This window comes from Capricornis sumatraensis, chromosome 18 (genome assembly GCF_032405125.1).
Source record: "Capricornis sumatraensis isolate serow.1 chromosome 18, serow.2, whole genome shotgun sequence".
Lineage (NCBI taxonomy): Eukaryota > Metazoa > Chordata > Mammalia > Artiodactyla > Bovidae > Capricornis > Capricornis sumatraensis.
In genome coordinates this window covers 64,627,449-64,654,705 of record NC_091086.1, presented here as the reverse complement: position 1 = coordinate 64,654,705, position 27,257 = coordinate 64,627,449, and the positions used below count along the sequence as shown (strand labels likewise).

Sequence of the window (27,257 nt, the reverse complement as noted above, 5' to 3'; positions counted from 1 at the left end):
CCACCAGACTTTAACCTGCACACTTCCAGTCTAGCCCTACAGATCAATCTAGGACTCATCTAGTTAGTTGCTCAGTTATGTCTGACTCTTTGTGACTATAAAGGAAAGCCCACCAGGCTTTTCTATCCATGGGGATTCTCCAGGCAAGAATACTGAAGTGGGTTGCCATGCCCTCCTCCAGGGGATCTTTGCGACTGAGGGACTGAGCCTACGTCTCTTGCGTCTCCTGCACTTTGCTCTGATTCCACCTACCCTACTTCTCTTTTCTTTCTGCTCTCAATCCTCTAGAAGACCCGTGGCTTCCAATCTTTACCTGTTTTAGCACTGGTTTCAGTGAATCCAGCCATCTTCTTGTGGGTCTTCTCCTTTACACCATGAGCTCCTTGAAGACAAAATGGTGACTTTTGACTCTGTGTCTTTGAGGTCTTTGACAATGTCTGACATGTGAGACAACTTCAGATCTAGCAAATGGCTAGTTTGTTGGAACAAATGACCAATTTGTTTGCTCAAACACCCTTTTGCTAATCCTCATTTATTCCTCTTAACAACTCCATGAATTTTGCTGTCTCTCCCCTTCATAGACATCGTAATGGGAGCTTAGGAATGTTAAGCGGCATATCTAAGCAAGTGATGGAATTGAGTCTGGGTGATGGTATGTCTGGCTCGCTGGTCCAATTTCTCTCTGACCACTCTGGAATGACTGAATGAATAAATGCACCCATAGTGAACTTTGTTTACCATGACCTGCAGAGTGTAGGTGGTTAATCACAGCTTTGGCCAGACATGTCGACATCCAGAGTGATGGTTTCCGAGTGCTGGTTCCTGGGCCAGTGTCAGGTCAGGACCAAAGAATCACCAGTCTTGGATAGGATGAAAATATGAGCATAAAATTACATGTATATAATTAAAGAACTGCCTTGATGATGAGACCATGTCAATTCTTTTCTGATATTCATGTGACCTTCTTTTCACAAGATAATGGCAAGAATAATCATTAGCTATTACTATATTTTAACGTTCTTACTAGGAAAATTAGACCAACCCCACTGAGTTGAAAATCATACTTCTTAAAAGTGTACCAACCCTTAAAAGTAGGACTTCTGTGAAGTCCCCAAATCTGGGAATGACTGCTTTAGAGAAAGTTAATAAACGACTGACAACAGAGCCTCTATTTGAAGGTAAAAAGGCAGACACCTTCGATGGATGACTTTGAGATTGTAATAAAATTTCCTGCTCATAGATATCCTTTTTTCCCACCTTGTCTTGCTGACTCTGAGCACGACTTTGATAGAAGACCACAAATTCATGGAAGGAGCACCTCTTTAATTGGGGCAAAATGGTTGCAGATTTTCTTTTGTAAAGAGTTCTGCTTACAGGGGCACTCCTTCAGGTGCTTGGAGAGCATACATTTCTAAAGACTGAGAGTCAGGCTACCAGAATTTCTGGGACATGGTGAGTGAGGGGTGAGGAGAGGGAGGGGAATAGGGCCCTGACCAGGAAGACCAGGGCCATTTGGTTGAAGGATCAGGGGAAGAGAGAGGAAGTCTCAAATAATGGGCACACCCAGAAGAATATTGAACAAATACCCGGAAGACAGAAGCACGGGAAGGTCAGATTTTACTTTTCATTCTGTTTCAAAGCAAAATCCCTGATCAAAATAAACACAGCCACCAAAAGTCCCATATCATCGGGAACTGAACACTTCCCACGTGGAAGTGTCAGATGAGCTGAGGGGATTCTTCCAGTTTCTCTAATTCGGAGAGAAGAGTCAGGCAGGATCTCCTTCTCATTGTGGTCATATCATCGTCTGGTGATTGGAATGACTGACAGGATAAGTACAGGTAATTATGACGTCTTTTCCTTACATTTCACAACATTCAGCCCTACCTAACAGAATTGATCTGGTACCCACGAGTATGAAAAGAACATCCAAGTGTAGAGTAGTGGATCACAACATTTTTTAAAAAGCTGGGCAGGCCCCACAACTCCAGGAAAAGCTCGGTGTGTGGGGGACGTCATTTTTATTGTCCTCTTGGTGAGTCATGAATCACCGCACCCAATAAACTCTTGGTACACTTCTCAGATGAGCAGAACTCACCATCCTGATAGTAACATTATCCTTCATTGCTAAGTAGCTCAAAAGTTAAAAAGCCATCTTTGTAAGGTAACAAACATCAGAGCAACACCAAACTGTATATGATTAGAACAATAATCTTGCTGTAGAATGGGTTTATTATATCTACTGTGTAACAGCATTTTTTTTTTTTTTCTTATCCAGCTACTGTGGACATTAGTAATGACAGAGAATCAAATCTGGTGTTATTTCACATCTGTAAAATTTTCAGTAATTATAAGGAGTCAAGGATTTCTGGCTAGTGAAGGAGAGAATGGTCCAGGAACATTCCTTCACTATGAGGGAGCTACTTCACGGTGGCTTGGTGGTAAAGAATCTGCCTGCTACAGCAGGAGACATGGGTTTGATCCCTGGGTCGGGAAGATCCCCTGGAGAAGGAAATGGCAACCCACTCCAGTATTCTTGCCTGGTAAATTCCATGGACAGAGGAGCCTGGCAATCTATTGTCCCTGGGGTCGCAAAACAGTCAGACACGACTTAGTGATTAAATAACAACGAGAGACCTGACCCCACAATTGAGCCTAAATGTGTATGTCTTGATTGATTTGTGGGTAAGTGTGGGATTGAAGTGTTCACAGATTTTGCTTGTGAGCAGATCTTTCCATTGAACACACCATGACAATTCCCTAAAATGTCTTTCTCCCAGGAAAGTGTCTGAGATACGGCAATTTGATGGCAAGTAAGATGGAACCTCTACTCTTATGCAAACTAGATGGGAATGTAAGGTGCTTTTGTACCTGAAATGGAAAACAACGTGTGGAGCGAGATACGGAGGAAGTGAGAAGGGCAAGTGAGAAGAGTAAGGTCTTGGAGGCAGCTCCATGGAATGTATGGTATTTCCACTGAGCCTTTGGGGATGGGATCTAGGAAGTCGACTGGTGAACACTGACTATCTTGGTAAAGATTAGGGCACATCAAGAGGTAGAGGAGTACATTCCTGAACTGTGAAGTAGCATGAAAGTCCAGGCTTTTTCCATGGGGTCACGTGGGCAGGTGGGACGTAGGGATCCTAGTGATAAGACTTGCAGATACAGGCTGAAGACACGATGGTGGTAGGAGCTTTGAAATCCAGACCGAAGAGCTTAGCTTTTGTTTTGTCCGTGACTGTTGCAGACAGATAACTCTTATTTGCCTACCCAGTAGCTATGACTTGCTTGCTTTTTTTCCTTTTGCTAACAGAGCCACAGTGATCATAAACTTCCCATTTTATAGGCAATCAGCATCTGTAAAATGGTTTTGTGGGTGTTTGATCAGAGGAATAGTGCTTGAGTTGATTTGTCCTTTATATGGACAATCCTGGTCAGAGGGTGGTGGGTGGAGAGTGTGGAGGAGGGAGAAAACCTTGACCAGCCAAAAAGATAAAAATGAAGGCCATGGAGCTTAGCAGCAGTAAGACATACCCAAGAACCTTCTAGAATCTAAAAGCATACAAAAATCACCTCCAAAAGAGTAGACAGGGAATAACTTCCTAACCACTCTGGAATGATAAGAACACATTCATTTTAATTTGGTTCTTTCTAAGGGACAGCATAAACCACCATGGAACTCTAAGATCTTTAGTAACCAAGGGGAGAAGCCACCAGAAGGCTCTCACCATGTGCTTTGCCCTATGCTCTTGGCAGAAGCAGTAACTGTGTTAAACATAAAGGGACTGTGCTGTGCTGAATTGTGTATCTACCCAAAGATATGCTCAATGCCCCTGGTACCTGCGAATGTAACTTATTTGGAAATAGAGTCTTCGTAGATGTAATCAAATGAAGATGAGGTTTAAGAAAGCAAATGCTAAGACTTCTCATTACATGGAAGAAAACTGTGTTTTTGTTCTTTAGTATCCACCTGAGATGAAAGATGTTAACTAAATTATTTGTAGTAATTATTTCACAATATATGTAAGTCATCATGCTGGACATGTTAAACTTACAGTGCTGTATGCCACTGATGTCTCAATAAAACTGGAAAAAAGTTTAAGATGAAGTCACACTGGATTGAAAGACATTTTATTTAAAATGTGTCTCATAAGCAGCATATAGATAGCTTGTCATTCAGCATGACAATCTTCATCTTATTACCACAGTGATTGGTCTAGGTGCTAGCTTCATAAGATTGCTGTAAGAAATCAACAAAAACTAAATGACTTCACTGAAACTTATTCTCTCAAAAGCATGGATGCTAGAAGTTCAAAATCAACGTGTCAGCAGGGCGAGGCTTCCTTAAAAGACTCTAAGAAAAAATACTTCTTTATATGTTGTATCTTCTGAGAGTTGCAATAATTCTTGGTTTTCCTTGGCTTGTGGCAGAATAATGCCAATCGTTGCTCCATTGACCTTTTTGTACAAACAAAACAAAACAAAACCCAAAACCTAACCCCTGTATCTGGGTCCAAATCTCCCCTTCTTCTAAGGACACCAGTCATTGGATTTAAGGCCCATCCTAATCCAGTGTGGGTTTCCCTGGTGGCTCAGATGGTAGAGGGTCTGACTGCAAAGCAGGAGACCCGGGTTCAATCCCTGGGTCAGGAAGATTCCCTGGAGAAGGGAACGGTAACCCACTCCAGTGTTCTTGTCTGGAGAATTCCACAGACAGAGGAGCCTGGTGGGCTACAGTCCACAGGATCAAAAAGAGTGGAACTTGACTGATGTGACTTACCAAACACACACCAGGTACACAGACATTTTATAAAAATATAGGGGGAAAAGCTTACAGCTTTACTACTTAATTTCATGACCCTCAATGCTTTGGCAACAAGTTATTAGTGCCAGAGAAGAGGAAGAAAGGGATCAGGACACTTAGGATTTGAGGGGCTCAAGAAATATATAATCCAAGACAAGATCAGAATTATAAACCCAAAGATTGATTTGGGGGGACAGGGGTTAAGAAATCATAGCAGTGTGAACTGTGGAGCCAGTGTGGTTGATGACCACAGATTGGAGTCAGAGTCCAGACCCCAGGAAGCCTCACATCTCTCCCTCCTAGCAGGTGAGAGGTGAGACTGTAGAAAGAAAAATGAGATAAGGAGTTGGCTCATGGAAAATTCCAAGAGGCCTTGGGCACAGAGGTTAAGCGTGTGGACTTCGGAGTCACACTGTCTAAATTTGAATCTACTCGCCTGTGTTACCGCAGGCACAGTACCTAAACTCTCCTCCTCCAAGTCCTGAGGCTTAAACAAATTCATAAGATTCCTGGTGCTTGCTATTTCTAGGAAGAAGCATGTCAGGCATCTAGTGGTTGGTGTCCAGGCAATAGAAGGTATTAGCAAAGGTCAGGGCAAGACAGAGGGTGCCTGGTTAGGGACATCTGGGCCTTCAGGTCCTCTTCAGAGCACGAGAGAGCTCCAAGGCAGGTGGCCTCTGGAGGGCCCGGGGCGATGAGTAAGAAACTGGAGTGTGAAGCAGAAGCTCTCCTCTCTCAGACTCAGCGTAACCTCCATCATCAGCTTTGTCTGTCTTTCAGACTTACTGAGCTTTTTCTGATGATGAAGGTTCTACATTGCAGCGTTATTTGTAGTAGCTACACACTGGAAAGAACCTGAATGTCAATAAGAGAATAGATTAATTGTGGTATATTTGATGAATACTCTACAGCAGCTTTCCCAGGTGGCTCGGTGGTAATGAGCCAATGCAGGAGACGCAAGAGATGTGGGTTGGATTCTTGGGCCAGGAAAAGCCCATGGAGGAGCAAGTGGAAACCCACCCCAGTATTCTTGTCTGGGAAATTTCCATGGATAGAGTAGCCTGGCAGGCTACAGTCCATGGGGTTGCAAAGAGCTGGACGTGACTGAGCACAGACAGATGCGTGCACTACAGCAGTTAAAGTAAGTGAATTAGTTCAATACGTAGCAGCCTGAACGGCTCTTGAAAACCTAATGATGAAAAAAGTGACTACTAGTGAAGAAAGTAACTGACAGTGTGATCAAGTGTATGTAAACAAATCACATGATGTTCATGAAAGTGCAATGTATAGAAAAGTATACAATCAGAAATTAGATGGATGCATTCTCAAGAAGAGAGGGGTCTGGACTAGGAACAAAGTACACTCAGCTTCATCTACAACATCTGTTCTTGGTGTTCGGTTGCTAAGTTGCGTCTGACTCTTCGTGACCCCATGGACTGTAGCATGCCAGGCTCCTCTGTCCTCTACGGTCTCCCACAGTTTGTTCAAATTCATGTCCAATGAGTCAGTGATGCCATCCAGCCATCTCATCCTCTGTCATCCCCTTCTCCTCCTGCCTTCAATCTTTCCCAGCATCAGGGTCTTTTCTAATGAGTCGGCTATCTGCATCAGGTGGCCAAAGTATGCTGAGCTTCAGCTTCAGCATCAGTCCTTCCAGTGAATATTCAGGATTGATTTCCTTTAGGACTGACTGGTTTGATCTCCTTGCTCTCAAGAGTCTTCTCCAGCACCACAGTTTGAAAACATCAGTTCTTTGGCGCTCTCCCTTCTTCATGGTCCTGCTCTCACATCTGCACATGACTACTGGAAAACCCATAGCTTTGACGAGATGAACCTTTGTCAGCAAAGTGGTGCCTCTACTTGTAATGTGCTGTCTCGCTGTTGTTGTTCAGTTGCTCACTCGTGTCTGACTCTTTACGCTGTATACATTTGTCATAGCTTTCCTTTCAAGGAACAGCCTATTACTTCATTAAATTTTTTGAAGCAAAAACAAAAGTTAATTTTGGGTGGAGGGTCCATTATTTTCCTGTGCTTTCTTCTATTTTTAAAAATGTTTCCTGCCCATTGTAGAAAATAAAGTAGTAGGAAAAGCAAGTAACTAGCATGTAGATATTATTGCTGTTATCATTTTGTCCTATTACTATGTGTATATAGGTGTGTATTTAAAATTACACTGTCTGTATATACAGCTTGGTAAGATGTTTTTTAAACTTGATGGATTATATTTTCCTATGTCATCAAATGTTCTTTAAAGATATGATTTTCAATGACTGCAAAATAGTTCACCTTCTGTATATGCTATAATTATTCCATCATTTTCCCATGACTGGATCTATAAACTGTTATAAACTATTGGGTTAGTCAAAAGTTTCATTCGTGTTTTTCTATAACATCTTGCAGAAAAACTCAAATGAAATTTTTAGGTTTTTGGCCAACTCAGTACATCTGACTTTTTGGCTCTGTAAATAATGACTTTATTATATAAAATTATTGTATAAGTAATTATATAATTATATATAAACCTACATAATTAACTAATAATATAATTAGTATGTAATTAGCGTAATTATTATATAATTGTATATTTCTGATCATTCCATTGATACATTTCTAGGAATAGAATTACGGGTTCAAGAATGTATAGGCATTTTTAAGGTTATTGATAAGTAAACTCCATGGACTATAGCTCACCAGGCTCCTTCGTTCATGGAATTCTCTAGGCAAGAATACTGGAGTGGGTTGCCATTCTCTCTGGGGGATCTTACTGACTGAGGGGCTGAAGCTGGGTCTTCTGCATTGCAGGAAGATTCTTTAACATCTAGCCACTAGGGAGGCCCACTGATACAAACTGACAAATTAGTTTCCAAAAGACAGGAACAGTTGGCACTCCCTCCAGTTCTATATGAGGTAGCTGCTGATCTTGAAGAAAGTGCAAGAAAGAAAGTCAAGTTGCTCAGTCGTTTCCAACTCTTCGTGAAACCATGGACTGTAGCCCACCAGGTTCCTCTGTCCATGGAATTCTCCAGGCAAGAATACTGGAGTGGGTTGCCATTTCCTTCTCCAGGGGATCTTCCCGACCAAGGGATCAAACCCAGGTCTCCCGCATTGTAGGCAGATGATTTTACCGTCTGAGCCACCAGGGAATGCTGATCTTAAAGTTCCATAAATTGGATAAAACTCCTAACCCACTCCACCTCCACCACAAATTTGATTTTCCTGGTCCTCCAAGTCTTATTTTCTTTTAGATTTCCTCTAGCGGTGGTTTCGAGCTCAGGAAGAGAGTGGCCTCTGGCTGGAAGACAGGCGTGGTGGGCAATTCCCCTAATATTTGCTCCCATGGGAGGCTCTCTGAGCCAACCTCCTCTGTCCAAGGAGCTCAGTCACTTCCAGGCACTGGGGTGAGGGCCAGTCTTATTACTGCTCAGCACCTCCTACTCTGTGGCTGACACCTACGCTGCGGCCTGTCTTCAGAGGAAAGACAACCTGTTATTTTGTACTTGTTGGTGTCTTATATCAATAGGAAGCCAGTGATGTTGTTCTCAGCAAAAACACAGATTCACCCTAAGAAGCTGTCCTTTTCGAAATGGGATAATCCTGCCCTGGTGTTCCCTGACTGGCAAGAATCCCTTCCATATGGGAACATCTGTCTGTATCTGAAATTGATTCTAGTCATGGGACTACTGATGAGTATCAGATGGTTTAGTAGAAGAATTAATGGTTTAATCCTGGCTTATCAACTGATGGGTAACATATGTTTATTGGGCTTTCCCTGGTGGCTCAGGGAAAAAGAATCTGCCTGCTGATGCAGGAGACATGAGTCCCATCCCTGGGTTGGGAAGGTCCCTTGGAGAAGGAAATTGGCAACCTAGTCCAGTATTGTTTCCATGGGAAATCCCATGAAAACAGGAGCCTGGTGGTCTGCAGTTCATGGGGTCACAGGATCAGACCAAATAACAAAACAACAAACATGTGTTTCTTACAGACCATTTATTTACTTCTACGATATCTGTAGAGATAAGCCACAACTATTATGAAAGAGCTTCTCATCTTGTGATACAGTGTTGATTTTAAACCTACATTGACATAAAACAAATTATTTGCACATCTCACTGTCATCATACAATTTCAGATATTTTAAAGTTAAAAAAAATAGTAGCTGCCTCCTACTGCTCTTTGGATAAATAGCCGCATCCTTACATGACCCTCAAGCCTGTCTGGTTTCACTGTGGGCAAAACTCCCCTCTTGAAAACCTCTTTCACCTTCTTCCCAGATCTCAAATTCAACATTCTCCCTCTGACCTCAGGGCTTTTGCACATGCAGTTTCCACAGTATGGGACAGTCTGCCTCCTCCTACATTGTTCCAGACCCAGCAGATCTCACCCCAGGGCACTCACTCCTTTGCCAGTCTTAGTAGAATCTTTTAGATGAGCTTAAAAAAAAAAAAAAAAAAAACAGGAAAGGCTGTCCCTCAGACCACAGACTATGTGTGGATGCTCTGATTAATGTTATCATAACATGGTGTGTTTTTGCTTGTGGTGATTTGTAGTTTGCCATTCAATGTTTGCCTATGTCATTATTGCTTGAAATCTGTCTCTCCCATTCCTCTTCTGTGTTCCACGGGCAAAGAGGCTGTTTTTCTTACCATCAGAAGCATGCTGGCCAATAAACTGTGGGGCAGACAGCTGCTGAGTCACCGCTTGTCAAATAAATAAATGGATACCGACTAGTATGGCTGATGGCTTGGTTGGGTTAGTGCGCTGGCTGAGCATCCTTGCGTGCAATCTCCTCATAAGGCAATGAACTATTTCTCAAGCCATAGAAAAGTGTCATTCAGGGTGGAGCCTTTATGACAGCTGGGCAGCTTTTCTTAACCTGCTTTCTTGCCTACTCATGATGGGAAATTGTTACTTCATCTGCCTCACATTTAAAAACAAAGACAATATCTTCACTTTTCCTCCATCCTGAGACATCAACACCATCATTATTATTTTGTTTAGGAAGCACGTTTTTTAAAATTTACTTTTTGCTGCTGCTGCTAAGCTGCTTCAGTCGTGTCCGACTCTGTGCGACCCCGTAGACGGCAGCCTACTAGGCTCCCTCATGCCTAGGATTCTCCAGGCAAGAACACTGGAGTGGGTTGCCATTTCCTTCTCCAATGCATGAAAGTGAAAAGTAAAAGTGAAGTCACCCAGTCGTGTCTGACTCTTAGCCACCCCATGGACTGCAGCCTACCAGGCTCCTCCGCCCATGGGATTTTCCAGGCAAGAGTACTGGAGTGGGTTGCCATTGCCTTCTCTGAATTTACTTTTTAGTTGGAGGGAAATTACTATACAACGTTGTGTTGGTTTCTGCCACACAATAGTGCAAATGAGCCATAATTTTACAGATATCCCCTCCCTCCTTAGCCTTCCTCCCCTTCCCCCACCCCATCCCTCTAGTTCATCACAGAGGGCCATTTTGGGTTCCCTGTGTTATACAGCAACTTCTTGACTGCAGCCATGAAGTTAAAAGACGCTTACTCCTTGGAAGGAAAGTTATGACCAACCTAGACAGCATACTGAAAAGCAGAGACATTACTTTGCCAGCGAAGGTCCGTCTAGTCAAGGCTATGGTTTTTCCAGTGGTCATGTATGGATGTGAGAGTTGGACTGTGAAGAAAGCTGAGCACTGAAGACTTGATGCTTTTGAGCTGTGGTGTTGGAGAAGACTCTTGAGAGTCCCCTGGACTGCAAGGAGATGCAACCAGTCCATTCTAAAGGAGATCAGCCCTGGGTGTTCTTTGGACGGAATGATGCTAAGCTGAAACTCCAGTACTTTGGCCACCTCATGTAAAGAGTTGACTCATTGGAAAAGACTCTGATGCTGGGAGGGATTAGGGGCAGGAGGAGAAGGGGACGACAGAGGATGAGATGGCTGGATGGCATCACTGACTCGATGGATGTGAGTTTGAGTGAACTCCGGGAGTTGGTGATGGACAGGGAGGCCTGGTGTGCTGCGATTCATGGGATCGCAAAGAGTCGGACACAACTGAGTGACTGAACTGAACTGAACTGAATGAACCAGCTATCAATTTTATACATGGTAATGTATATATGCTAAGACATCATTATGCAATGATATAATTTAATAGTAACTTTTCAGAGGGAAAACCCAAATATATCCCCCCAAATATTGCTCCCACATTAAATATATATATATATATTGATTGTAAAACATCCAATTCTGGATGTGTTAACATGTTATAAAATGGTGAACATCTTTGAATTTAGACAAAATTGACAGTCCTACCACAAAGGCTGGTTATGAATATTAAAACATATGAAGGCATGTGAAGTATATTGCTAAGTGTCTGGTACCCAGTGTTCAATAAAATGATACTTATTAGTAAGGTTATTACTATTATTCCTACCATTTTACTTTGAGAGGATTAACTTGAGTTTATCCTGTGGGTTTTAGATTCCCAGTGACGTTAAAGGGCTCGTGTTCTTGTTGGGGAGGAAAAAAGTTTCCTCTACCCTGCTAGTATCGTCTGCCTGCTTTAAGAACTAAATTAACAGGAGACAGATTAATAGGAGAAAATCAAACAAATGTTTAATAACATGTATTCATGGGAGAAACCTAGGAAAAGTGAGTAAGTCACACAAATGGTTAAATCCCTCACCTTAAATGCCATCCTCAGCTAAAGACAAAAGAGAATGTTGGGGATAGGGAGAGGCTGTTACAAGAGGTGGCCAGGAGAAGCGCAGTAAACAAGGCTAAGGATGTTGAGCAGATTTACTTCTGTAGAGACTTGCTCATCCTTCTTGTCCTGGTCCAGGGAGGGAGACACCTTTACAAGTGGAGAATTCCCTTATAAATGTAAATAGTTCTTACAAAAGGGTGACTTCTACTTGATTTTCAGAGCTTTTCCCCTTGTCTGCCATTTCTTAGAAAATGTGCTCAGTCGATCAGTCCTGTCCCACTCTTTGCGACCCCACGGACTGCAGCTTGCCCTCCAGGCTCCTCTCTCCATGGGATTTTTCAGGCGTGAATACTGGAGTGGGTTGCCATGCCCTCCTCCTCCAGGAGATCTTCCCCACCCAGGGATCAAACACGCATCTCTTCTGTGTCTTGCATTGGCAGTCGGATTGTTTACCAGTTAGTGTTAGGTTAGTGAAGTCGCTCAGTTGTGTCCAGCTCTTTGCGACCCCATGGACTGTAGCCTACCAGGCTCCTCTGCCCATGGGATTTTCCAGGCAAGAGTACTAGAGTGGGTTGCCATTGCCTTCTCCAGAGGATCTGCCCGACCCAGAGATGGAACCCAGGTCTACTGTATTGTAGGCAGACACTTCACCATCTGAGCCTCCAGGGAAGCCCACATTAACCAGTTTAAGATAATTAATATGCCAAAGAGACATATTTAAGGGTGTCAAATTCTGCTCCCCTCCACTTGGCATGTCTGGGTGAATGCAGTCTCCCCTCAGTACTCAGGCCTCAGAAAGTCACAGTGACACACAGGAGCTAGGCATCACCTTGGAGGTCCCGGAGCAACCTGAACTGGGAATCCCAAGCTCTTTGGACTCCACCTCGGGTGTAATCGTGAATGAAGGGAAAGAGGCCCGGAGGGTGAGTCCATAGGCTTCCTCGGACAGTTGCACTCTGTCTCCAGCTCCTTTCCTAAAGAAAAGCCCCCGTTTGGTGGGCCAGGATGTTCATGTTGTCCTTCCTGTGTTTTCACAAAATAACATGGGAGTGTATTTATTCCAAGAGATCTCAGTTGGGCATTTCCGGTCCCATTGCCGCCCCCTGGCCCGGACTTTCCTGGCTCGCCCCCAGGCAGTCACTTCCCACCCCCCCTCCACACTTTCCTGCCTGCAACCCACCCAGTTTAATTCAATTCAGTACAAACAAGTGCCTGCTGTCCTTGGAGTCATCTAACTTAAGGCGGGGCCCCCTTCTCACTCCCCTTCCCAGTCTGGCTGAAAAAGCTCATCGTCATGGGAAACATTATTCTTATTCACATGGAGGGAATAGTTACTGCCCTTGGTTAGTCTGGTGTGTGAAGCTCTCCCAAGTCAGAGCCCATTCGAACTTCCCAGACTTTCTTCTGCTTTCCCCTGCTCTGTACCTGACCCCCTGCCCATCCCATCTCTCACTCTCTTCTTTCTGGAATAATCTCCTTCACTCTTATCTCCCTTAGCACCTCGGGGCTTGTCCTGAGGCACTTGATTGTGTGTTTCTAGCTTGGGGTGTAGTCAGACAGGCGCATAGCTGGTGACTCTTCTAGATCATAATCTCCTTGAAAGCAGAAAATCCACCTCACTTCTCCTTATATTGTAGTTTTTAACTACCATAAGTGGAGAAATGAGTACATGACCTTTTGGTTTCTGAAACATCAAAAGGAACAGTAATTATGTATCCTTTATGTGTCGCAGAAATTAAATCTGAAAGAAAAAAAAAGTTGCCCAGTGGAGGGATCTTTGTTGAGCAAGTCATTTCTTCTTCTGTGTGTTCTCCCTCCGAACTCATTTAACTGTGCAAAGGGGCTTTTTTCTCTGATGGGCAGAGCAGAGAGGTAAATGCTGACAGATGATGCTATTTTGGGCTTCCCAGGTGGCATGAGTTGTAAAGAATTCACCTTCCAGTGCAGGAGGCTTGGGTTTGATCCCTGGGTCAGGAAGATCCCCTGGAGAAGGAAATAACAATCCACTCCATCATTCTTGCCTGGAGAATTCCATGAACAGAGGAGCCTGGTGGGTTGTCCATGGGGTGGCAAAGAGTCGGACACGGCTGAGCAACTGATATGACTACACTGATGCTATTTTAGCTGTCTGTCCATTCATGCATGGATCCCATGCTCAGAAGGCAGCCAGTATACTTTGTTAAATCAACACCAGTGCTTTACTGGATGAAGGGTGGGTTGAATTCGGATGTGTTACTGAACCAAACCTGTGTCTGTTTGCCCTCCTGTAGCAGTCAAGCCAATCTGCTGACACTGGCTTGGGATGAAGGAGAGGGTGGTATTTATTATAAGGCTCCAGACAAGGAGTCCAGGCATCATGAATGCTCAGAAACTTGAACTCTCTGATGGGTTTCAGGAAAACATTTTTAAAGGCCCGGTGAGGGACGAGGTCACTGGGGTCTGTGATCAGCTCATGCACAATTCTTTGATTGGTTGATGATGTAGTAATAGGACCATGTCACAGGAGTTAACATTATCAGTCCTTGGGCTCCAGTAGGTCTGGGGGCTACTGCTGCTCATGGTCATTAAGTAAACTTTTTCCATTTGGTGGGAGTTTTGGCATCTGTAAAAGGACTCAAGGCAATTTGCATCAGATACTGTTATCTAGGTAATTCAGAGGAGAATTAAAGCAGAGGACGTCGGGGGATGGGCCTGTCCTGGGAAGTCTCCCTAGGAAGATGGGATCAACTAGGAAGGGTCCTGGGTTTAGGGCACAGCCAAGCAGGGTTCTGCCTCCCCTGTGCTCAGCTGCTTCAGTCCTGTCCGATTCTCTGTGACCACAAGGACCTTTGCCCTCCCGGCTCCTCTGTCCATGGGATTTCCCAGGCAAGAATACTGGAGTGGGCTGTCATGTCCTCCTCCAGGGGTCTTCCTGGCCCAGGGGTCCAACCAGCATCTCTCACATCTCCTGCACTGGCAGGCGGGTTCTTCCCAGTGCCACCTGGGAAGCAACTCCCACCCCACCCCCACCAGAGATGGAACACTTCACAGATTTGTGTGTCATCCTTGCACAGGGGCCATGCTAATCTTCTCTGCCCCATTCCAATGTTAGTGTATGTGCGGCTGAAGCAAGCACTCTTTCTCCCCCAGCTGCCCTCTTCTCAGCCGCAGTTCCTGAGAGGAAAGAGTAGTCACTCAACATTCTCATCTTTAAGAGCGAAGCTGACTCTACCTACTTTTAAGGAAACGGGTGTCACAGACAATTTTTCAGAGCCAATGACACTGTGATACCTGCAGGTGGAAATTCTTGGCATTTTAGGGCTCCTGAACTAAAGAGTTGTGTAAGCAACATAGCCTGTCTGGTTTTCCATGTTATGTGTTTTTTGGTTCCGTGGAGTTTTAGGTGTTCTCTTGAATGTAATGACTTATTGCACATGCCTACTGAAAACAAACGCACAACCTAAGAGCAGTGAGTTTCTGTTTTGTTTGGGGACCTAAGGACAATGGCCCAGGAGATAGCCTCTCAGATAGCTCTGAGAAACTGCTCCAAAGAAGTGGGAAGAGCCAGTTAATACATACATACATACATATATAGTGTTTTGGGGGGAGGCTGGGAAATACATTTCAGTTCAGTTCAGTTCAGTCACTCAGTCGTGTCCGACTCTTTGCAACCCTATGAATCGCAGCACGCCAGGCCTCCCTGTCCATCACCAACTCCTGGAGTTCACTCAGACTCACGTCCATCGAGTCAGTGATGCCATCCAGCCATCTCATCCTCTGTCGTCCCCTTCTCCTCCTGCCCCCAATCCCTCCCAGCATCAGAGTCTTTTCCAATGAGTCAACTCTTTACATGAGGTGGCCAAAGTACTGGAGTGTCAGCTTTAGCATCATTCCTTCCGAAGAAATCCCAGGGCTGATCTCCTTCAGAATGGCCGGGTTGGATCTCCTTGCAGTCCAAGGGACTCTCAAGAGTCTTCTCCAACACCACAGTTCAAAAGCATCAATTCTTCGGCGCTCAGCCTTCTTCCCAGTCCAACTCTCACATCCATACACGACCACTCAAGCATAAAAATATTATTGTTATTCACAAAGGCTTCCCTGGCGGCTCAGTGGTAAAGAATCTGCCTGCGATATGCAGGAGACGCAGCAGATGCAGGAGACGCAGCAGATGCAGGAGACCTGGGTTTGAACCCTGAGTCAGGAAGATCCCCCTGGAGGGGAAAATGGCAACCCACTCCAGTATTCTTGCCTGGAGAATCCCACGGACAGAGGAGCTGGGTGAGCTACAGGCCATACGGTTGCCAAGAGTCAGACATGACTGAAGGCACTGGGCACACAGGCACGCAAGCTCGTCACAAAGAACAGTCATCTCAATGAATGATTTTAGCACTTCTCTTTCTGTGGGAGAATGCAAGCACCTGGGCCTGAGATCACGGAAGTTCCTACTTAGGTATGCATCTTCACTAGCTAGGGGCCCATTTATCCAAAGCACAAAATGCTCCCTTTTTTTTTTTTTCCCCCATTCTGAATTCCCCTCAGGGTTTGGTGTCCTGGGTGATACAATGAGTTGGGACTTCACCATTTGTATAAGGGGATGATGAGCCATACTCTTTGTTCTTCCTGTTTACACATTTTAAAACTGTGCATGGGATATAGTTTCTAAAGCCGATCTCCTTTCTCTTTCGATGACCAAGTAACATGGTGTTTATCTTGTAGCAGACATGTTTCTAAGTATCAACAGGCTCTGAAGAATGAAGTCAACAGTATGGTTGATTTTCAGATTTCTTTCAATGACTGCAAAGTCAAAATAGAATTCTGAGTTCACCAAAAACAAAAACAAAAACAAAAAAAACACCTGACAAGTCCCAGGAAATGTTAGGACATGCTTGGGGTTGGGGGATCTGACTTTCAGCCTCAACCTGGAGTTGACTGAATGTGGTGATCTAGAGCTTATTATTTTTTCTCCCACTATTGGCCCCTCCAGGCTATAAAGCAGGGGCAGTGGTGACCGTCCCTCTCCCTCCCAAGGATGTGATGTGGAATATATCCTCAGACTAAAAGGTTACACAGATATTTGAATTAAGTAGTGGGCCTACTTAAGTGTTTCTCGGTGCTATTATTTCTAGGTAGATCGCTTATAAAAAAATTTCCATCTCAGTGATAGGTGACAAGTTGCTCATTCACTAGTCCATGAGAATCGTTTATCTTTCTCTCCTTCCCTGCATTATCACCTTCATTTTCAGCCACTGCAGAAATGGCCTTGTTTTCAATGGTGGACATAACCTGAGTGAACATTTGGTCTGTGTGTTCCGTGTCATCCTATCCCCTTCGAGCTATGAGCTGGTTCTCAGCGATGGGGAAGAGGTTGCTGCCACAGTGCCAGCCTCTCAGATAATGATACACCATAGAATTCTTTCAGGGCATGAGGTTTTAGGGCAAGGTACTCCTGAATCTAATTTTTCCTGCATTATTTTAACCAGATGCTAATAGGAATCGACAGGAGACTGACCTCAAACTGTGGAAAATTTCTTAGATAGAAGCTGTTCAATGAGAAATGTCATTCTCTAGCCGTTTCAGAGTCCTGTGATTTTTATCAGAATAGAGTTATTTGCCTTAAGGATTTTTCTAAACCTATTACTTTCCTATAAAAGACTTTTCAATTGAAATAATACATTTCTCAGTATGTAGTTACTTTCATTGCTGGAGAGCCTAAATACTTGAAAAATGTCTTAAACTCCTATTCAAGGACCATTTTCGCCACCGCAAAATTCACAGAGGGTGATATACAGTGACTGTTTTAATACCTTGATGCCATATTAATAAAATCCAGATGTAATAAGAAAAGAAAGGATCCTATATCTTAATAATATCACAGTGCTCTTTCAGAAATGCTGAATAATCACTGTGGCTGGAGTTGGAGAGGGAAGGGCTCACCATTATTTGAAGAATATCATATGGTGCCTAATGTCTTAGAGAAAGCATGGCAACACTTCCTATCTCATCTGAAATGTAGCCCTCCTTCAGATCAGCTCTGTGGGGATAATGCTTCTCAAGACAACATTTTCTTATCTGCCTTTTGTTCTTTCACGTCCATGAAAGACACTAGCTTTAGGTTGGATCTCACATAATCACTGATGATCATTGCATCTCAGCCCTTTCCCCCTTCATTGGAAAGTCCATCTTTGAGGGGTTGCAAACTTACCTACTCACAGGTCTGCTTAATCCATTGGAACTGCCAACCTTGTCAGTGATCTGAAAGCTTATATAGTCTTGTGCTTTGCAGGTGACTTCCCAGGTGACTCAGTGGAAAAGAATCTGCTTGGCAATGCTGAAGATGTGGGTTTGATCCCTGGGTCAGGAAGATCCCCTGGAGGGGAAAATGGCAACCCACTCCAGTATTCTTGCCTGGAAAATCTCATGGACAGAGGAGTCTAGCAGGCTGCAGTCCATGGGGCCATAAAGAGTCAGACATAACTGAGCATTCACGCACACACCCAGGCACTAGTCTGGATGAAATACTACCATCATTCAAAATAACACACTATAGAATTTCAGTACCTTTTATTTAAAACATTAAATAATGCTTTGTAGGAGGTGCTTTTTCAATCTTACTTGTAAAGTGAGAAAACACTCAAAGAGTATCAACTGTAAGGTTAGAAAAGGAATCTCTAGAGACATGTGTTCTAGCAAAATGGGACTTTTTAGAACTGATATATTTTACTTTAAAATAGTCGATAAGTCAATAGTTAAGTTTTCCTTCCCTCCTTCAAGAAAGGATTTCCTGAGTATTAGCAGTATTTTTAGCATGCACAGTTACGTCATGTCTAAGCTATCAGTGCCTGAAATCATTCATTTTAATACATAAGGAGAATTTCCTCTGGCTATAGCAGAAAAAAAAAAGTTGTTTGCTTAAGATTGAACTAAAGTTCATGGTAATTGTGTCACAGTAAATGCTTAGAGTTCTTTGTGTTTTTGTCACATATTTTAGCAAAGGATTCAGTTTGTGTTAGTATTTTTGCTCAACAGGCACATGCCTTGCCCTACCGATCAGATACCTGGTAGCTAGTGGGTTCAGAGAACATCTTAGAGTGTCTTTCAGCATGTTGGGGATCGGAGGGCAGAAGGCATGTATCGCAGGAGACACGCCAGGCCGCTGGAACTGTCAGCATCAACTGTGTCATAGATGGTGCCATTGCCACATCTGAAATTTAACGCTCAAATGAAAACTGTGATGCAACATAGAATGGAATATAGGTGTGTCAAGTGGGAAAGCATCTTCTAAAGATTCCTGAGATCATATTACTATTTGTGTTGTCACGTATCTTTTTGAGGTATGTGAGAGAACAGCTATTGAGTGAAAGAGAAATTATCCTGTGAATGAAGTCATGGATTTGAGAGCCCGCCAGCCCCTGGCAATGATGACTTTAGGTTTCCTCACTTTTTTCCCTCATCTCTTCTCTTATGAGTGCTCTGTATGGAGAGAGCAGATCTTGGAGGCCATGGATTATGGTGGCACTTCCCCTCCCCTAACCGACTATTCTTCTTGGAACTCTAGTTAGTCTTGCAAAATTTAATAGTTGTTTCATGGGAAAATAATTTTCCTGGCTGTAAAGTCAAGTTTCTGCAGAAAAATGGGACTGTTTTGTTGTTCAGCCGCTCAGTCAGGTCCCGCTCTTTGAGACCCCATGGACTGCAGCACGCCAGGCTTCTCTGTCCTCCACTGCCTCTTGGAGTTTGCACAGACTCATGTCCGTTGAGTCGATGGTGCCATCCAACATCTCATTCTCTGTCGTCCCCTTCTCCTGCCTTCAAACTTTCCCAGCATCAGGGTCTTTTCCAATGAGTCAGCTCTTTGTATCAAGTGGCCAAAGTATTAGAGTTTTAGCTTCAGCATCAGTCCTTCTAATGAATATTCAGGGCTTCCCAGGTGGCTCAGATGGCAAAGAATCTGCCTGCAATGCAGGAGGTACAGGTTCGATCCCTGAGTCAGGAAGACCCCCTGGAGAGGGAAATGGCAACCCACTCCAGTATTCTTGCTTGGAGAATCCCATGGACAAAGGACCCTGGTAGGCTACAGTCCATGGGGTCACAAAGAGTCAGACATGACTGAGGGACTAATGGAAGTGATGAATGTGTATTAAAATAGAAGGAGATTTGTTGTAAGGAAATGGCTCACATGATCATGGAGTCTGACAAGTCCAAAATCGGCAGTGTGGTCCTGCAGGCTCCAGACACAGGAGAATCGATGGTGCAAATGAAGCCTGAAGGCATTTTGTTGAAAAATTTCCTCCTGCTTGAGAAAGACTGTTTTTTTTGTTCTATTCAGGCCTTCAACTGATTGGTTGAGGCCTATGCACATTGTGGAGGTGAATCTGCTTTGTTCAAGAGTTACCGCTATAAATATTAGTGTCAAGTGTTAGTTGCTCAGTCATGTCCTACTCTTTGCGACCCCGTGGACTGTAGCCCACCAGGCTCTTCAGTCTGCGGGATTCTCCAGGTAAGAATACAGTAGTTGGTTGCCATTCCCTTCCCCAGGGAATCTTCCCAATGCAGGGATCTAACCCAGGTCTCCTGCATTGCAGGTGGATTCTTTATAACCTGAGCCACCAGAGAAGCCACTTTAAATATTAACCTCTTCCAAAAACACCATCCAAGGTGACAAACACCACTAACCATCACAAGTCCACTTCTTGTTAACATGGTGCTTATATGCATCTCTTTATACCATAGAAAAAGAACTAAGGGGAAAAGGCAGACATCTGCTTAATACACACCTGTGCACACACACACATATTCATAGCAAAATAACATGAAGCATCATGATACTCACAGTCCTCATATCTGTAACTGGTCCTGGCAGTTGTTGGTATTCATACCTACCTTCTTCCACTCCCCATTCTGTGTTCTCTTTGCCTGCAGCAAGCAACTCAGTTGATTGTGGTTCTCTACCTGGTGGGGTAATCCAGAATTCCATTCCTGAAGGATCTAGGCCATGAGTAGTTCTACCTTAATTGGGTTGTTATAGGTTTTCAGTGACCTTAATCACAGGGTGTTGGAATACCTGGAGACACGCTCAGAAATCTCCTGTGGCTTCCCAGGTGGTTCAGTGGTAAAGAACCTGCCTGCCAATGCAGGAGACCTGGGTTTGAGCCCTGGGTCAGGAAGATCCTCTGAAGGAGGAAATGGTAACCCACTCCAGTATTCTGGCTCGGGAAATCCCATGGACAGAGGAGCCTGATGGACTACAGTCCCATGGGGTAATACTTGGAGATAATCTAAGAAATCTCCTTTATTCCAGGCATACTCTCCTTTGCAGCCCAAGTTCAGCTGCTAGTCAAGATCAGTCACTCTAGCCAGCCGAGTGACTTCCTGGTTTGTCTGTTGTTTCAGAGGCATGAAAAGCCCAAGGTGGTGGTCTTAACTTCCAGCGCAATGGAATCATCGCTGGATTTCCTGGTACAGTTTTTGTCTCTTTGTAACTGATCTCCAGGCCTCCTAGCAGATATTATAAGGTCATGAGGAAAGGAAGGAAAAATTTTGCACGTGTGTTACTAGGGGTGATATTAAAAGATACTGTTCTCATTCCTACCCTCGATTCCTGGACCCATGGATTCTATCAGAGAAATAACACCATTTACTGGACACTGACTCAGAACATATACAGTCTCCTGGAGAACCTTGCCCCAGCCCTGCCAGGTATTGCCAACTACTTGGCACGGTAACTGAGTCTTTTTTTTTTTAATTGAGGTATAGTTGATTTACAGTATTAATTTCAGGTATTCAGTATAGTGGTTCATATTTTTAATGACTATACTTCATTGAAAGTTATAAAATATTCACTGTAGTCCCTATACTGTGCAATATATTCTTGTGGCTTATTTATATATTTTAAACATGTCAGATTTTACTTTTTTTTCCATTGTTTATTTTTTCCCATTTTTAATTAAAAAAAATTTTAATGGGAGGGTAATTGATCTACAAAGTTGTGCTCGTTTCTGCTGTATAACACCTCTTATCAGCCATAACTATACATATATCTCCTCCCTCTTGAGCCTCTCAGCAGCCCCTACCACTCTCGGTCATCACAGAGTGCTGGGCTGAGCTCCCTGTTATTTGTACTTCTTAATCCCCTAGGCCTATTTTGCCCCTCCCCTCCTCCCTCTCCCCACTAGTAATTACTGGTCTGACTATTCTCCTGTGGCTAAGACTTTGGCCATTCTACCATTCTATCAATCTAGCCTCTTCAGGATGATGCAGAACATGGTAAGATGAGCAACGTCCACAAGCGTGGGCCCATGGCCATGCTTCATTTGCTGTGAAGTGAGTTCCTGGATCAGAAGCAATGCTGTGTGGATATCATGATGGTGTCTAAGGCCTCCTGTAAGTTCAAGGATGGTAGTTTTGGCAGAAGGATTGTACGTAGGGGAAGCAAATTCATATCCAAAGAAAGTGTTATTTCAGTAAAAACAAAATGCTGCCCTCTTCTATGATGGAATGGGCTCAATTAAACCAACCTGCCACCAGCGGTTGGCTTATCACCCCACTTTCGGTACCAAAATTTATATCAGTCAGGGAATACAACTGAGAAAAGATATCTCTCTATATCTGTCTGTCTATCTGCCTATCTATCTATTGATTTGTTGTAAGGAATTAGCTCATGCAATTGTGGAGGCTGACAAGTCAATATGCGTTGTTCTGGTAGGCTTGAGATTCAGGAGAAGAGATGATGTAGCTCCTGTCTGAAGCTTGCAGACGAAGGAGAGCCAATGTTGCAGATGAGGTATGAAGGCCTGCTCCAGGAGTAGTCCCTCTTGCTCTGGGAGGCTGGCTTTTTTGTTCTACTAGGTCTTCAGCTGATTGGATGAGGCCAATCACATTATGGAGGGCAATCTATTTTACTCAAAGTCCACCAATTCAAAAGTTAATCTCATTCAAAAATTCCCTCCAAGTTAACCATCACGCTGGAAAAAAAAAGTGTTAAAAAATGTTACTGTACCCTTCAGTTCAGTTCAGTTCAGTCGCTCAGTCATGTCTGATGCTTTGCAACCCCATAAACTGCAGCATGCGAGGCCTCCCTGTCCATCACCAACTCCCAGAGTTCACTCAGACTCACGTCCATCAAGTCAGCGATGCCATCCAGCCATCTCATCCTCTTGTCCCTTTCTTCTCCTGCCCCCAATCCCTCCCAGCATCACAGTCTTTTCCAATGAGTTAACTCTTCGCATGAGGTGGCCAAAGTACTGGAGTTTCAGCTTTAGCAGCATTCCTTCCAAAGAAATCCCGGGGTTGATCTCCTTCAGAATGGACTGGTTGGATCTCCTTGCAGTCCAAGGGACTCTCAAGAGTCTTCTCCAACACCACAGTTCAAACGCATCAATTCTTCGGCACTCAGCCTTCTTCACAGTCCAACTCTCACATCCATACATGACTACTGGAAAAACCATAGCCTTGACTAGACGGACCTTAGTCGGCAAAGTAATGTGTCTGCTTTTGAATATGCTATCTAGGTTGCTCATAACTTTTCTTCCAAGGAGTAAGCGTCTTTTAATTTCATGGCTGCAATCACCATCTGCAGTGATTTGGGAGCCCCCAAAAATAAAGTCTGACACTGTTTCCACTGTTTCCCCATCTATTTCCCATGGAGTGATGGGACTGGATGCCATGATCTTCATTTTCTGAAAGTTGAGCTTTAAGTCAACTTTTTCACTCTCCTCTTTCACTTTCATCAAGAGGCTTTTTAGTTCCTCTTCACTTTCTGCCATAAGGGTGGTGTCATCTGCATATCTGAGGTTATTGATATTTCTCCCAGCAATCTTGATTCCAGCTTGTGCTTCTTCCAGCCCAGCGTTTCTCATGATGTACTCTGCATATAAGCTAAATAAGCAGGGTGACAATATACAGCCTTGACCTACTCCTTTTCCTATTTGGAACCAGTCTGTTGTTCCATGTCCAGTTCTAACTGTTGCTTCCTGGCCTGCATACAGATTTCTCAAGAGTCAGGTTAGGTGGTCTGGTATTCCCATCTCTTTCAGAATTTTCCACAGTTTATTGTGATCCACACAGTCAAAAGCTTTGGCATAGTCGTTAAAGCAGAAATAGATGTTTTTCTGGAACTCTCTTGCTTTTTCCATGATCCAGCGGATGTTGGCAATTTGATCTCTGGTTCCTCTGCCTTTTCTAAAACCAGCTTGAACATCAGGAATTACATAGTTCACGTCTTGCTGAAGCCTGGCTTGGAGAATTTTGAGGATTACTTTACTGGCATGTGAGATGAGTGCAATTGTGCAGTAGTTTGAGCATTCTTTGGCATTGCCTTTCTTTGGGATTAAAATGAAAACTGACCTTTTTCAGTCCTGTGGCCACTGCTGAGTTTTCCAAATTTGCTGGCGTATTGAGTGCAGCACTTTCACAGCATCATCTTTCAGGATTTGAAATAGCTCTACTAGAATTCCATCACCTCCACTAGCTTTGTTCATAGTGATGCTTTCTAAGGCCCACTTGACTTCACATTCCAAGATGTCTGGTTCTAGATGAGTGATCACACCATCGTGATTATCTGGGTTGTGAAGATCCTTTTTGTACTGTTCTTCTGTGTATTCTTGCCATCTCTTCTTAATATCTTCTGCTTCTGTTAGGTCCATACCATTTCTGTCCTTTATTGAGCCCATCTTTGCATGAAATGTTCCCTTGATATCTCTAATTTTCTTGAAGAGATCTTTAGTCTTTCCCATTCTGTTCTTTTCCTCCATTTCTTTGCATTGATCGCTGAAGAAGGCTTTCTTATCTCTTCTTGCTATTCTTTGGAACTCTGCATGCAGATGCTTATATCTTTCCTTTTCTCCTTGGCTTTTCTGAAGGGAGAATCACTGTGCACATTAATGGCCCTGAGAAATCCTGCAGTGAAAATGCTTTTCCACATTTGTATAAGCCCATGTTTGGTGGCTGTGACAGTAGAGAATCTGCCTGCAATGCAGGAGACTCAGGTTTGATCCCTGGTTTGGGAAGATCCCCTGGAGAGGGAAAGACAACCCACTCCAGTATTCTTGCCTGGAGAATTCCATGGACAGGGCCTAATGGGCTACAGTCCATGGAGTCACAAAGAGTGAGACATGACTGAGTAACACACACACACACACACACATACACACACACACAAATACACACACACAGACACATCTTTCTTAAACACATTTTCTAACGGGAAACTGTCCCTCCGTTTTTTCCCTTGAAAACTTATTGATCTCTTGCTGGATACCAATGTTCAGAGAAACACAATCATGGAAAATTGGAATGGTGCTGATTTAAGTAACTGGCTCATTTGGGGATTAAATTGATGATATCAACTTCATTAACTGAATCTAGAAAACCAAATGGATATTTATGCATTTGATTTGTTGGAAGCTTACTATTAACTCTGGTACCAATAGATGGAAAGTGAGATACAGAAATGGGGGTGGGAGTGTGTACTGTCAAGATCATGGACAAACATGGTAATGTCTAAGCAGTTTGGGGAGGAAGGCCCCATTGCCGGTTTTGCCTCATTTCTTGATGAAAAGCCCAGTTGAAGCAAAGAACAATGGAAGAGAGGGCATGATGGCTGTCATTTACAAACTCTGTGTGTCGATTTGGTCCCCAGCATGGGATTCCACACACAGCTGGCAAGACATGAAACTTCAGGCACGCTTACGATTATTGTCAGCACTAACAATCTCCATCTGAGAAAGACACAAAAAGAAAGGGAATCGTTAGTAAAAAAAACCATAGCCATTGTTTGTTTTTTTTTTCCCCCACTTGCATACTTAAAGGCTTATGATTTCTTTCTCAACTCAAGGAAAGAATGAACCATCTTAAATATTATCATCCTGGAAAATCGATGAGTAAGTGTCTGAGGGCTAAAAGGCATGGACATGTGATATTATTTGATAAAAATTTCCTGAAGTCTGCATTCAGGAATGTGACAGTCCCACATGGATCCCAGGCAGCTGTCATGCTGTAGAACTTTGTATAAAACCAAATATGAAGCTTGTCCAGCTAACTCATCAGTGATTATCATGTTGAGATAGTAATGTCTTCACCAAGGGTCCTATCTCCTTTGTCTATTGACCCAACCTCAGCCACTATTCCTGGTCCTCAATGGCAGAAGGGGGCATCTAAGAGAGGCAGGTGGAGTGGAGGGGTGGGGAGTAGAAAATTGAGGGTTCAGAAAAAATGCTCTTGAAAAGGACAATCACTGAGAAGGTGACTTGCAGGCTAACTTATGGAGCATAGGGCTTTCCAGGTGGCTCAGTGGTAAAGAATCTGCCTGCCAATGCAGGAGATGTGGGTTTAATCCCTGGATGAGGAAGATCCCCTGGAGAAGGAAATGGAAATCCCATGGACAGAGGAGCCTGGCAAGGTACAGTCCATGGGGTTGCAAAAGAGCCAGACACGACTTAACGATTAAACAGCAACAACAATATGTGGATAAGTACTGCAGAATTTTATTCAGGGAGTGATGAATCGATACATGTTAAAATCACTCCAATATCCACTGAAGCACGGATTAGAGGGTGGGGGTGATGATGGGGGTTCTGGTGACAGTCGGTCTTGGTATGCTTTTCTATGTTTGAATAAGAACATAGCTTCTGGAGAGGGTCTTCCCTGGTGCCTCAGTGGTCAAAGAATCGGCCTGCAATGCACGAGCCACGGATTCCATCATTGCGCCGGAAAGATCCCGTGGGAGAGGGCATGACAACCCATTCCAGTACTTTTGCCTGGAGACTCCCCATGGACAGAGGAGCCTGGTGGGTTACAGTCTGTGGAGCTACAGAGAGTTGGACAGGACTGAAGTGACTTAGCACAGCTTCTGGAGAACGTGCAAGTCCTTGTTTAAAGTCCAGCCTGTTTTGCTCTAGTGTGGGCTTCTAGGACCTGAATGAACTCACAGGCAATTTGCTAATGAAAGAATAAAGTCAGCACTGAACCCAGTTTTGGCCCCTTCCCGAATGGCTGACACCCCCGCACCCCCGCATTCCCCTCTACCCAAGCAGCAAGGACTCTTGCTGGCTTGGGCTGCTACCTGGTTTCCAACTAGCTGTCTGTCTCCCCTGAATGTAATGGGCAGGTGTGGGGGCAGCTGCCCGACCTGCCCAACAGGACCCCGCTGGTACCTGGGCTGGTGGGGAGTGGGGAGGTGTGACACACCCCAGGAAGTAGCAGAATTCATACAGCTTGAAGTCAGCTTTACAGAAGGAGACAGAGAGAAGCTGGCAGAGAAACTGCCTCCCATCCCCCACCACGCCATCTTTCCTGTGATGCCATGGTTCCCGATGACCCAGAGTCAAGGTGACGCTGTGGCCGTCTTGGTAACAGCCTTCGATTTGTTCCCTCCTTCCTCGATTCATTCTGCTTTTCCCTTCATTCACGCAAGCCTCCACAGGATGAACTTTGCCTCAGGGCTCTGTTTTCCAGGGAAGTCAGTCAGAATAACGGCAGCAAACTGACCCGGCTGTCATTTTGGTTCAGAGGTGGGCTTTCCTTCACAAGGGAAGCCAGCATAGATAAGGGGAGTGGAATTAGAGCCTCCAACAGGAGAGCTTTTAGCTCAGTTGCTGCTCAAGCAGCAAGAGCCCTTTGCATTTTGAGAAAATTGAGATGAATAACCCTGACGGGGGCTCCCTCCTTCAAGAGGTACTGGCAAGCTGCCTGTGGCTCTGGGCTGGGTCAGGTTGCCACCTCCTGGGCTCATCTTCAGGTGAGCCCTCCAGCTCAGCACTCCCCTCCCATCTGGATTGTATGCATCCCCAGCTCAG

At 44.1% G+C, this 27,257-nt stretch overlaps 1 non-coding gene across 1 annotated transcript; it reads right to left on the bottom strand.

The window, feature by feature from the left end:
• Nucleotides 1–14,495: 14,495 nt before the first annotated feature.
• On the bottom strand, nt 14,496–14,602 carry LOC138094758 (U6 spliceosomal RNA). The gene has a single exon (XR_011146272.1). It is a non-coding gene; the product is annotated as a U6 spliceosomal RNA (small nuclear RNA).
• Between the last annotated feature and the right edge of the window lie 12,655 nt (nt 14,603–27,257).